The following is a 13,593-nucleotide window of genomic DNA, read 5'->3' as shown; positions in this document are numbered from 1 at the left end:
TATTTGGGTGGCAGACAGGAGAAGGGATATCTAGACTACAATATCTGGTTGCTATCTAATGTCTTAGCTTCAATTTTCTGTCACTGGGATATTTTTCCCCACCCGATTCCAGAAAGTACATTGTTGCCTTTTATGGAGTGACTGTTAAAAATCAAAGTAAGAGATTTTTGTTTTGAGTTTATGCCTTCTCAATGTGTAATTTTAGATATTATACCATGCAAGAGAATGAACTCTACCAAATAGCATAAAATGTTGAAAAATTTGTATACCTCCTATATGATGTGATCTGATTAAAATTCACTTTGCTTTTTCCAAGAACTCAAGAGAAACACAGAGGAGAAAATCCAACGTATTAAAATTCCATGAGTACTGGGGATGGGTAAGTCTAGCAATTTCCTTTCAACTATGTGCTGGAATTAGAATATTATGTAGAAAAGATAATTCTGGCTTAAACTTATAACCCATGAAAATGAGTAAATTATAAACCTGGCAAATACATTTTCCAATTTCTAAAAGATGTTTAGAAATAAATTCAAAAGAGCATCAATGGAAAAATGGAGGAAACAGGCTTACCTTGTGACAAAACAGGAGATAAATGAGTTTTTAAATGTCATTGTGCCACATAACCAACACCTCTTTCATGACTCTTATTAACATGCTCCTACTGAATGCACCTATATAGTTTCTTGGAAGCTTGAGATCTGAGGATCAGATTTGATGATATTCCTAGAATTATCCAGAAACCAGTAGAGTTGGGTAAATTTCTTAGGATTTTTTCCCCCCAGACAGGCTAACTTTGTGTGTTTTTTTGCTTTCCAAATAAGAAAAGAAAAGAAAAAAAACACTTTTGGGGGCTGTGGTCACAAAATTAACCATACCAGAAACACAGGGTGTTAGATTTCCTGTTCCAATTTTTAGAACAAACATGCAATTTAATACTTAAAATTTTTAGTTCATCAGTCTAATTTACAATTTACATCAGTGTACACTGTATTGCAGTTCTAACTAATTGATAGAATACAAGGTAGAATGGTTTTTACCACACTAATCTTGGCCATCAACTAGAATTAAAAAGAAAAACAGGCAAATCTTGAAATGATTACAGAAATTGTATCTGAGTAATAGATGTCAGGTCAAACCATTAAGCCAATCCAATCCATAAATTGTGGGATTATCTAAAATAATCCAAACTGGCTGTATTATATAAATAAATTATATAAATAAAATTTGGGGTGGAATTTTTCAAATCAGAGCTGCACTCTGATCTTCACTGCCTGAAGTGGGCTGAGTCACTTCTCCTTGTGCTTTGTAGAACTGACAGAAGTGGGCCCCTGGAGGGCACATACTCTCATGCAGTGTTTCAGACTCCATTACAACAGTCTTCTCAGTGTAACAAGCTGAAAGAAAAGGCACTTTGAAATGTGTGCCAGCCTCCTGGATTGCTAAAATGACTGAATTTGATATATTGAAAAAGTTCCTCCCTTCTCCATATGGGGAAAAGACAGGGGATGACACAACAAAGGCAGGGAACATAAAATATTCCTCAGGAACTTTCTGGGCTGAAAGCTTCCCTAACTGAGGCTGGAAAGTGAGAGTGGCATTCCACATGCTCAAGACCACTCCCTTCCTGACACCCTCCAGCAGTAGTGGTTGGTCTTCATTCAGTGGAAAGAGTTGATTCAATTTGCTCAAGATGTCTATTAGGTAAAGAACTCCATCATTCTCAAATGACAGCCCACCCCTTCTGCCCTCTCCCACCCCTCACCAAATTTCAAAGTGTTGTGTCAAAGATTAAATCATACCCTTGGATCAACATGGCATAATCAGGTAATACTTTTGAAAAAAAAAAAGATTTAATTATTTTAGAGAGGGGAAAAAGAGAGAGAGAGAGAGTAGGGGGAGGGGCAGAAGAGAGAGAGAGCCTCTCAAGGGACTCCCTGCTGAGCGCAGAGCCTCACTGTGGGGCTCTATCTCCTGACTCTGAGATCATAACCTGAGCAGAAATCAGAGTCGGAGGCTTAACCAACTGAGCCACCCAGGTGCCCCGTCAGCTAATACTTTTTAAGTAATAAGAGCATACATTTGTGTTTTTGTTTTGAGCATCAGTTTTATAAGAACTTTGGAAAAACAGTTATATAAATAAATAATATGAAACAAAATGTATTGTGTGAAGTTTGAAGTTAAACCTGAGACTGTGAAGATAGTTTCTATTGTAGTTGTATGGCAAACCTCCATCTCCTCTGGAGTTCACCTTAACTTTCTGTCCATAGGGCTGCATTGAGAACAACTGTGAATAAACCTAAGCATCCCTCTGGCTCTACTTTCATGGAGAGTTATATGCTTTTGCCTCTAAATCTCACATTTCACATTTGTGTCACCACTGGAAGCCTATACTTCCATGCTTTTATTTAGATAAGGCATTATCAGGACTTACTTTTTCCTATCTGGCCAATTTCTAATGCTCCTGTCTGAATTCTCTCACGTCTATACTAAGATATGAGAAAAGCTAAATAGCTTTGAACAATAACTTGGGATATGCATTATTCTTTAGTAGTTTTGTTTTAAAATAATTTTAGATTTACAGAGGAGATGCAAAAATAGAGAGTTCCCATATACTCTATCACCCAGTTTCCCCTAATGTTAACATTTTATTTAATCTTGGTACATTTATCAAAACTAAAAAATTAACATTGACACAATACAATTAATTGAACTGCAGTCTTTATTCAGATTTCCCTAGTTATTCCACTAGTAAACTTTTTCTGTTCCAGTATCCAGTTGCACTTAGGGGCTGTTTTTTGCTTTTCCCTTTCTACTTTTAAATAACACAATAGACACACATTACCATTTTTAAAAGCTTTGATCTTTCATGATTATCAAAGGCTATTAATAGCTCCATATTATTTTTAAAATAGTGTTAAATTCTTACATTATATAGGCTGAACTGCTTTAAATCAGTAAGAAATTTGTTGTGTGAAATTTTAAAACTTGAGTATAACAGGAAGATAGGTTAAAAAAAAAAACTACAACCATTTCAAGAGAGCATATAATCTCTTTCCTTCTAGCAAAATCTTTTTTACCTAGGAAATAATTTTCTGATAGGCTAGATTTGATTTACTACAGAAAAGCTCTGAATAATTTTTGCTAGGGATTTTCCAGCCCACTTACAGCTCAAACTAGCACTCTCTTATGACACAGATATATTTTGAGGTGCTTGGAGGCAAGAACCTGTTCTTGCCCGTTTTTGTATCTTTAACATTGCCTTAAACTTGATAAATATTTGTTGAATTAATGAACATATGAAATTTCCTAGAATCTTCAGGCTGGAGTGAATTTGAAAACTTGACACTTTCAGGTTAATTAGACTCCAGAGCCTTCACCTCTGACTGCCTTTGGGATGTTTTGGTGTAGATAGTGTCAAAGAGGTTGATAGGTGATGTGTTATAGACAGCTTCATGGAAATGTCATGAACCCTTGTAGAATACTTACTGCCAGAAAACTTGCCAAGTTTTAATGTCTGTTTCCTTTTTCTGAGAGAACTAACAAGAGGCCTTATCTTTTCATAAATGTGCAATCAAAATATTATCGAGAAATGTGGTCATAGCACAATGACAAACATCAAATGAAGTACTGGTCATATCCTGCTTAGATGTAAGCAATTTCCTAGTACTAAAGGTATTATTCAGAAAGCAATCATTCTAAGGCTTTCTATACTGATGTGTACAGGGCTCTAGGACAAAATTTGTCCAGTGATCACTCTATTGATCTCAATGTGCCTGGGTTTTCTGTCATCTTCCTCTTTCAGTTCTGGAACTTTTATTGATAGATTAATGCAAACATGTCTCTTGATGTTACATACAATTAGTTGTTTATGTATTTTAAAATATTTTTATTAATAATTTACAGTATTAAAGAATTTAAGTAGGAATGCCTTCATATAACTGTAAACAAAGAATCCCTGCCAAAGCCAGAAAAAGTAATAGCTTTTTTTTTTCTTTTTAAGCCTAAGGGACTTGAAAGTCTAAATATGTTGTCAAGACTAATTGCAGAATTTATTTTTTTTTTAAGATTTTATTTATTTATTTATTTGAGAGAGAGAGAGAGAGAGAGAAACAGCATGAGAGGGGATAGGGTCAGAGGGAGAAGCAGGCTCCCCGCCGAGCCGGGAACCCGATGTGGGACTCGATCCCAGGACTCCGGGATCATGACCTGAGCCGAAGGCAGTCGCTTAACCAACTGAGCCACCCAGGTGCCCTAATTGCAGAATTTAAATCTTGAGGGTGTTAGTTTCTTATTGGTCTATATTTTATCCAGGCAGAATGTCAGCTGTGTCATAGCATGATGATCTGGGCCTCATATTTCCTATATCATCCAAAACACTGAGAAGAGAGCCTTGGGAGAGGGGTCCTGAGTCCATATTGCCACTTGAAAAAGATTGTGGCATTGGCTATGACCCTGGAACTCTGAACTCTGCAAGTAGCCAGCCACATTATTTCTACCCTGTTAATCGATGCTCCTGGAAAATATTTTGACTGGGACTACTCAGTAAGAGGTGAGTATGCCAGTATACACTTAATAGGATCTTAATAAACATTGCTGATTTGATTGGGCTTATGTGATAGGATCTGAAGAATCGGTCATAGTTTTGAGCAGGAGTGGACAAACTTTTTTTTGGTCTCTCAAGTCTCTCAAACTACTCAACTCTGTTCTTGTAGCTTTAAACTATTTTATTTATTTTTAAAGATTTTATTTATTTGACAGAGAGAGCACAAGCAGAGGGAGAGAGAGGGAGAAGCAGGTTCCCTGCTGAGCAAGGAGCCCGATGTGGGACTCAATCCCAGGACCCTGGGATCATGACCTGGGCTGAAGGCAGCCACTTAACCGACTGAGCCACCCAGGTGTCCCTGTTCTTGTAGCTTTAAAGCAGACATAAATACTTTATAAACAAAAGTTTATAAAGTTACTGTGTTCCAATAAAACTTTATTTATAAAAACAGGTGAAGGGGACAGCATCTGGCCCTTAGGCCAGTTTGCCAACTTGGTTTAAAATCACAAAATGTTCTGAGTCTTTCCTAAGGCAAACCCACATTTCGAACAAACTTAAGTGGATTTAGACTCCTTAAAATAACACTTATGCTAATCAGAACTTGCCACTTTGTTCTGCACTAACTGTCTCCAGGATCTTATTGCCTCAGAATGAGACTCAGGTCAGATATTTGTAGGTGATCTCCTAACATACAACCAGCATATTGAATAAGAGTTGATTTTGACTTATGACATAAGTAACTCTACCAATCATTTTAATTATAATTTGATGATTTATGGTAATGACTAACTCAAAAATTATTTCATTTGATTCACATGGACACAGTGTGAAACTTCAAACTCAATTTAGTGAGAAATATTTGCAGAATAGGTTTCTACTCTACCAAATTTTTGGTGAATGTTACGTTAATCAGACACTGATTTAGGTCTCATTTTACACTTGACTGGTAAAAATGTTTCTCTCTTGTCTTAGTGAAATGTGCTTCGTTTGCCTTAGGAAGCAGAATAGAGTGAACCTGTTGCACTGTCTTTGCTTACTCGCATTTCATTCTTCCCTTGCTTCAACATTTGTTGTGTACCTATTATTGTGTGAGGAGGAGGAAGGAAAGACTAAGAAGCATATGTAAATTAACCACGTTTAAGCCAAGTAATTAAAGATGGTAATTATATATTTAATATAATTACAAATTCTGTTCCTTGTTTTCAGGTACTGTGAAATGCTTGTGTTGGGTGGAACTGAGAGTTCCTTGCAAACATTCCAGTGCCTTTCAGGCAGCTGTTATTAGCAGGCAATTACTTGGTGGTTTCTATTAATCAACCTGGTCAGGTTTAACTTGAAGTCACTTGCTCTTGTGCTCAATCTCTTAACAGCCAGCATTTGGTATCGACGGCTGAAACGTCTCTCCGCACCCCCCTCCTCCCGCAGCAATTGAAATTAATTTGGTTTTCTTCCTGCTGTGCTTACCCTTGTGGAACATTATTTCTTCTTAGTTCTTGACATATCGGTTGCTTGATGCATAACTTGTGTTCAAAGTTGTCCTCCAGCAGGGCAGCCAACCTAATCCCCAGTGAAGAGACTGGCCCAGCTGGTAACCCAGCATGACACAGCAGCAGACACTGAACCCTAACCCAGGTCTGCTGGTCCTCTCCCCTCTTCGCTCTACTCCACCTGCCTAGTTTGGGATGAGACTCTCAAAGGGGCTTTTGTTAAAACTGTAATTTATGTTAAGAGGCTATACACTTTGGTAGAAGAAAGGGAGGCTCTGAGATTAGAAAGACCTGGTGTGGCATTTTTAAAAATTTTGACTCCACCCCTTACTTGTATGACTGGGGCAATTCATGAAGTCATTGAGGTACACAGAGATTAATCTATTGACAAGAAATTGACCTCATAAACGATTGTGGCTATTACGAGAATAGCCACGCGCGCCGGCGAACCCACGCACGCGCGCCGGCGAACCCACGCACGCGCGCCGGCGAACCCACGCACGCGCGCCGGCGAACCCACGCACGCGCGCCGGCGAACCCACGCACGCGCGCCGGCGAACCCACGCACGCGCGCCGGCGAACCCACGCACGCGCGCCGGCGAACCCACGCACGCGCGCCGGCGAACCCACGCACGCGCGCCGGCGAACCCACGCACGCGCGCCGGCGAACCCACGCACGCGCGCCGGCGAACCCACGCACGCGCGCCGGCGAACCCACGCACGCGCGCCGGCGAACCCACGTCCTCCATCCTGTGGGACACAGAGTAGGTGCTTCACAATTTTTTCGTTTGAACGGAATGTATTTCCTGCAGCGTCGAGTCGACCCAAATGAATGCTTGTAACTTTTGGGAAGGATGTCCCCCTAAAGGTACCCTGATTGAAATAACCTGGGCTGAGTGAAAGGGCGGCCTTCTCAGGGCCCTGTGGGCGCGTCACTGGCAATAATTTATGCGTTGTGACAAGTGTTCACATTTGGAACCACAGCTTGCTGAGGCCAGTGTAAATTTCTGAGGCTTTGTGTAATGGGCTGTGTGTAATGCTAATAAACACGAAAACTTCTTTTCTATAAACATGTTCCTTGTGGACCCCTGAGGCTATAGTGCTGATGAGCTTATTTTTTTAATGAGAAGTAAGATGAACTGCAAGCACCCAATTAGAGAGGCTCAGTCAGATCACTAGAAGCTTTCAGGCCTGGACACAACAGAAGAGGTTTTAAGGGTCTCAGACAAGAGAAACCATAATGAGAGAAACACTGAACTTGCTTTTATTGTTAGCAGCAGCTTTGTTTGTCCTCTCTAGGCTCAGAGCTGTGCTGCTGGGACTGAACTCCTTTTCCAACAAAACTATTTTTGTTTCTCACTGCTAGTGCTCTGTGGACTCTTTGAAATGCAGACTTCTTAGTCTCAGTGAGTGCAAAGCGTTTGACAACGCTACCTCTTCGTATTGCAGAACAGTCCCACACCTAGAACTGTTCTAATCCAGGAGCCTCATCCTTGGCTTGTTAACAAAGAAAATGAGACTGTGAAAGTGATAATTTTTAGATGGTGCTCTTGCCCATGAGTTACAGCTCAGAGACTGCCATATGTCCATCTTTTAAGATTAGTTTGTGGGTGATGGAGTTACAAGCAGGTGATGGGGCAAAACATCAGAATAAAAGTTCTTAGAGCTTTGATGAGCAGATATATTCTAAAATTTCAGAACCAAGGCTATTCCAGTTTAGTGCAATTAAGGTTAGGACTTTATCTCTTTAATATTTTAGCCAGATCTGAGACTCAGCAGGAATTCTGATTACATGTATCCCTTCCTTGTCTTCCTCTAATTGTGCTTCCCCTCCTGGTGTCCTAATCATTGGTATATTCCATTTTATGCACATTTATGGTGTATTTTTCTTTTTGTCTTTTTTTAACGTTAGAGATAAAGAAAGATATATTTGCTTACCTGTTTTAACTTGAGCCTCAAAGCAGAAGAAATACAGTTGATCCTTGAACAATTCAGGGGTCAGGGGCACTGATCCCTGCACAATAGAAAATTTGTGTATAACTTAACTACTCATAGCCTATTGTTCAGCTGGAAGCCTTACTGATAATAGTTAATTAACACATATTTTGTAAATTATATGTATTATATACTGTATTCTTAAAGTAAGCAAGAGAAAAGAAAGTGTTACTAAGAAAATCATAAGAGAAGAGACATTTATAACACTATACTGTGTTTATTGAAAAAAATCTGTAGGTAGGTGGACCAGTACAGTTCAAACCCATGTTGTTAAAGGGTCAACTCTATCTGTTCTGTGAATTCATCTTACTTTCCTAGTAATCTACTCAGTGTAGGTATGTTTACTGTGCACTAATACCAGCCAAACCTTTTATCGTGTGCTAGGGTTCAATGGTAAACAAAACAGGCATGGACTTTTATAACTATAACTAAGTAATTAGATGAAGTTACATGGAGGTCCATAGTAAGGTGCATAGTGGAGGTTTTGAAATATAGTAACTTCTCAGACAGTATTACCTGCCAGTTTGTTGTTGTTGTTGTTGTTGTTTTATATAGCTAGTAGTTTCTCTCTGCCAATCTTGTTCTTTGCTATAAGACGAATCCCCATTAAATGCTGCCATGTCACTTGCCTTATCAAGTTGCATTCAGAAATTCCCATTACTTTCAAAATAAACTTTCAGTTCTTTGGCTCTGCATTGATAGTCCTCTAATCTCTAACTTGAAGGACCATCTTGCTACCTATGTGAAGTTCTACTCAATGCAAATTCATCGTCTCTACAATTCGTTTCTTTTCTTTTCTTTTTTTTTTTGTGGCTCCTGATACTTGGTTGAGTAACTTAATTTCACTTAGCCTCAGTTTTCTTATCTGGATGTTATGCATAATAATGGATACCTGCCCTTCACTGTTCAGGGAAAGCATAATAAAAGTTGTTACATTGTGACATCATCAGTAAACTCATTCTGCTTACAAGAAGCTCTCGCATGCATGTTATACTTCTGCATGCACATACAGAAAAATGAGAGGGCCACCAAAAGGCATCTCTCTGGACCTTTCACCAGCATGAGGAGACACTTCAGACCTCAAGTCTGGGAGGTATTTACTCACTTTCAGGACTTCAAGCCAGTCGGTCTCACCTCTTGTTTCCCAGAACAAGTTTGAGATGTGATTAATTACTGCCGCCTGCTCAGTCATGTTTTATTGCCTAATTAACCTCAGGCAGTCTCCTGCCATTCACAGGACAATCCAAAGCAACTGCTTCTCTAACTTAGACGCAGAGAGGATGAAGAGGAAGATTTCCTTCATTGGCTGGGGCAATAGCGCCTCTGCTGATGGCTGCAGAGATGACCTCAAGTCCCCAAACTAGTCTGGACCTCGCTGGCCAAAGGAACCTGAGAAATGGGTATGTTGGACCCGCATTGAATTCATCCTACAATACATCTGCAATTTTAAGTAGTGTGTTCTTACAGTAATTTCCGATTTGTATATTCTCCCCCCCACCATTACTTGGCTCAAAAGTATGTGGACATGATTTTTCCTCTGTCCATCCGTGTTCCCTACAGATAATAATGGGAGTTTTTACTTCTGGCGGAATGCCCTCTAGGGTTTTCAAGCAGTGCTTGAAACATTACTTATGGGGTCTTTACCCTTCTCAAAGCCTCCTTTAAAAGAGAGAGAGAGACTCTGAACAGAGATGTTCTTTAACTTGCCAAAGGCCCAGCCCAAAGTGTCTTAAACTTTAAATCTTTTCTTGTTCGAGTTAACACCAAAATGCAGCCATTTTAATTAAGCTAAAGTATGGCAGTGACTACAATAGGGTGTATGATGAGGATTTTTTTTTGTGGAAATCTTTGCAACTTTTTTATGTTCATGTTTCCAAAGAGACAACCTAAGCTTCTCAGCATAATTTTGCATGTGAAATATAATTACCAGTAGCAAATGAATGATTTCATTGCTCTATTGCATTATCTATAGCCTTCTCACATCTATCCAGATGAGTGTCACAGATTCTTTATATAATACGATTTTGTGATGCAGTTGATATTTTGATGGCCTATGAACAGAAATCTTATTGATCTATGTAATTGAGATGCAGCCTGAGTTCCAGCATTTAAAAAATGTTTAAACTTTATATTTAAACAGATAAATAGGAAAGTACGTAAATCCTAAGTATATATATCTCATCAAATTTTAATAAAATAAACATACATCCAGCTTTTATTTTTAATTGGTTATTTCTTTGTGAATCGTCAAACCCCCCCAATAATTTTAGCTTTCCTTTAAAAGGATAGGTACCTAATTTGAAGAATGCTAATTGTGCTATTGTATATTGATTTTCTTCTTAGTCAGATTTTTAATTAAACTGCTTATACATTGGGACTCCTTAATATTAGTATGTTATAATCTAGATGCCATTATTACTTATACAGATGTTATATATTATGGTGTACATATACATATTTGTGTGAGTGTGTGTAGATGCATGCACACATGTGCATTGGCTATGGGACTGATTTAGCCAAGTATGAAATGAAATAACTTTAGATATTTATGCTAAAAAAAAAAAGCCATTCTTAGTCCTTCACATAATATCTAAAAAAATGAATTCACCTCAGAATATGTATATTGAATATACACATTAAGGTTTTGAATGTGAAAAGTTACAGGTGGAAGGGACCTCAGAGACTTCATTTGCATGAAGAAAACCAAGCCTTTATCTTTGAGTGAGTGACCCAAGGCCACACACTAATTAGTGGTTCACATACTTGATTAGTGTTTACTATCCAAAGCGTTCAACCCAGGTGTCCTATTATGATTGTTCTCCCTGTAGCAAGCATTGAGAACCAGAACTCTTGCTGGCCAACACAGAAAGAGAACTCACTTCCATGAATGGTGAATGTCTTAGAAATTTCCCCTCTTGTAGGAACTCAACACTCACTCTACTTACAGGGTCCTAGCTGGGGCTCCCTCTTAGATATATGCTGTGGGAGAAATGCCAAAAAATACTGTAAAAACAAGATAAAAGACTATTGTTTTGAATAGATTTTGTATATAGTCTAAAAGCTATTTTAATGTGACACTCAAAATGACAATTTGGGATTCAGGTTGAAACGGAAAATTGGTTTTCTATCTTTGTTATCAATGAGATCATAGAATTCTGATTATAGGTATTGGCTATGCACTGGACATGCTAAGGTAGCATGTGACCACATAGTATTTCCAACCCCAGTTTAGCTACTCCAAGGCTGGGGCAACACAAGGGAAATATATTGTAATAGCTATGATCTTTTGCCCCACTCCATATGACCTTCTATCCACCCATACAGATACGATATTTACATTGGAATAGACACACAAAAAACTTCTTGAATGAGACAGGAAAGTAATAGATTCTTTCAGATCACAAGCACACACACAACTGGGGAAGATTTAAAATTAAGGAATATATAGGAGCTGAAGCTTGTGGCTCTTGAAACATCTAAGTCCAAGTCAATATCAGTATAATGGAAGTGCTAAGTGTTACCATATTTCTGAGTCATTTCCTCATCTAAACGCTTCAACAGTACAAGCCAGTGTCATTTGCTAAAAGGATGTTTGCATTTCTTTACAAATATATTCTACTGGTGATGTTTCTTAAAAGTAGTTATTCTTTGATTCATATCTAAATGATTATCCTGTATTTGTTCTTTATTTCAAGTTGCCTAAGATTGTTTTGGGAAGGAAGCAAGATATAGAAGGGAGGATTTCTCTCTAAATTGCCTGTGTGAAGGGGATAATTCCTCTGTTATTGGGTGAATAGGAAGGTATATGATTAGGCAGTGGGAAGATTCTCTCCCACAAATTGAATCTAGTTGGAGGGTAGTGATGAGAAAAGTTTTGTAAAAAGTTTTAACTTCCAGTTGGCGCATTGGACATTAGCGGCTCAAATTATTATATCCTAAAAGTGGTCTATTAAATCTAAGTTAACTTTGGTAAAATAAACTTGCCAAGCTCAACATTTTTTATATAGGACAATGGAGTCTGAATTTTTAAACTCAATTACATGGAAGACTTTAGGAATAATTATCAATTAGGTTTATTTTGGTCTAAGGTATAGTCTTTATTTTATAATAATCATTCACTGTGATGACTGAAGTCATTTGATTGTTCTCTAATAAGATTTTAGTTAAATTGGTAAGTCCTTAGAAAAATTTATGAAATGCTTGTAAAGTTACCAGAGGTTTTTCTCTGTCAAAAGTCTAACCATAAATGGTAATTTAAAAATAACTCAGGTTTTTACTTGTGTTGGTCCAAGATCATATAAATAAATTTATGGTTTCAGCCATGATGAGTAGCTGGCATTGGACTTATCCTCCCATTTCAAATGGCTATAAAGCCTGGAGAAAACTTATAAAATAAACCAATTGCAGTGATAGAACTAGAGCCAAAGTTGAGCCAAAATGCTCAAGTTAGGGTTTGGGGGTGGGGGGCACACAAATGCCAGGAGATGGAGCCCAAGCAGTGAATGTTATATAAAAGACCAAGCACTGTTTAAACATATTTTATAAAAATATATGTCCTTCAACTTCTACAACTCAGTATTAAAAAATATATATATGATTTTTAAATGGAGGGTCTGAATATTTTTTCATTTTTAAAAAATTTTTAAATTTATTTTTATTTTTTTATTTAAGTTTTACTTAGTTTTAACATACATTGCAATATTGGTTTCTGGAGTAGAATTCAGTGAATATTTTTTCAAGGAAACATACAGATGGCCAACAAGTACATGAAAATGTGCTCAGCATCATTAATCATCAGGGAAATGTAAATCAAAACCACAGTGAAATATTCCCTCATACCTGTTAGAATGGCTATTATAAAAAAGACAGGAAATAAGTGTTGGCAAAGATGTGGAGAAAAGGGAACCCTAGCACACTGTTGGTGGGAATGTAAATTATTGTAGCCCCGGGGGAAAACAGTATGGAGTTTCCTCAAAAAATCAAAAATAGAACTATCAAATGATCCAGCAATTCTGCTTCTGGATATTATTCTGAAGGAAATGAAAACACTCAAAAAAATATCTGCATCCTCGTGTTCATTGCAAAAAAAAAACAACAAAAAAAGAAGCACCCTTCATTTAAAAATAATGTTCTACTTACAAACTGAGACTTGATAACTCACAAGCAAAAAGAAACATTTGCTTTCCCTGTTTGGTATAATATCTTACCAGCATTCCATAAACTAAATCTTTTCCACTTTACTTTCCACCTTTGATTTCAGGAAGTCTAGAACTGATGGGTGGGTGGAAGCGTTGTAGTATATACCTCTCATTATCTAATAAAATCAACTGTTTTCTTAATTTTAGTCTCTAAGAACAATTTCTTCCTTTGAACTTTTGAGTCAAGCAGTAATTTAATAGACAACATCTGAGTGTGATAGTAGACAAAACACATCCAAAGATAACTAGATGCATTGGCCTATTGAATTGGATGCTGAGCATGTCTACCAAAGTGAGGATTTTATGTTGACCTACTGAGATGGAATAATTTAGGGTAGCAAGTCTACATCAGCAGTCCTAGAGGCAG

The 13,593-nt window shown here is 37.8% G+C and overlaps 1 protein-coding gene across 1 annotated transcript in view; it reads left to right on the top strand.

Annotated features, from left to right (window-relative positions):
• Positions 1-9,398, top strand: part of GNGT1 (G protein subunit gamma transducin 1) — a 130,873-nt gene extending 121,475 nt beyond the window's left edge. Inside the window, exons 7-9 of the mRNA XM_064575261.1 lie at positions 317-379; positions 4,315-4,552; positions 9,266-9,398. The gene's annotated coding sequence lies outside the window, so the exon portion shown is untranslated. The remainder of the gene's footprint in view (positions 1-316; positions 380-4,314; positions 4,553-9,265) is intronic.
• Positions 9,399-13,593: the final 4,195 nt, after the last annotated feature.

Source organism: Mirounga angustirostris, unplaced genomic scaffold (assembly GCF_029215605.1).
Source record: "Mirounga angustirostris isolate CCGP_5_RB_7025 unplaced genomic scaffold, mMirAng1.0.hap1 SCAF_12, whole genome shotgun sequence".
Classification (NCBI taxonomy): domain Eukaryota; kingdom Metazoa; phylum Chordata; class Mammalia; order Carnivora; family Phocidae; genus Mirounga; species Mirounga angustirostris.
The sequence above is the reverse complement of the archived record's forward strand: the minus strand, read 5'-3'. Positions and strand labels throughout refer to the sequence as shown.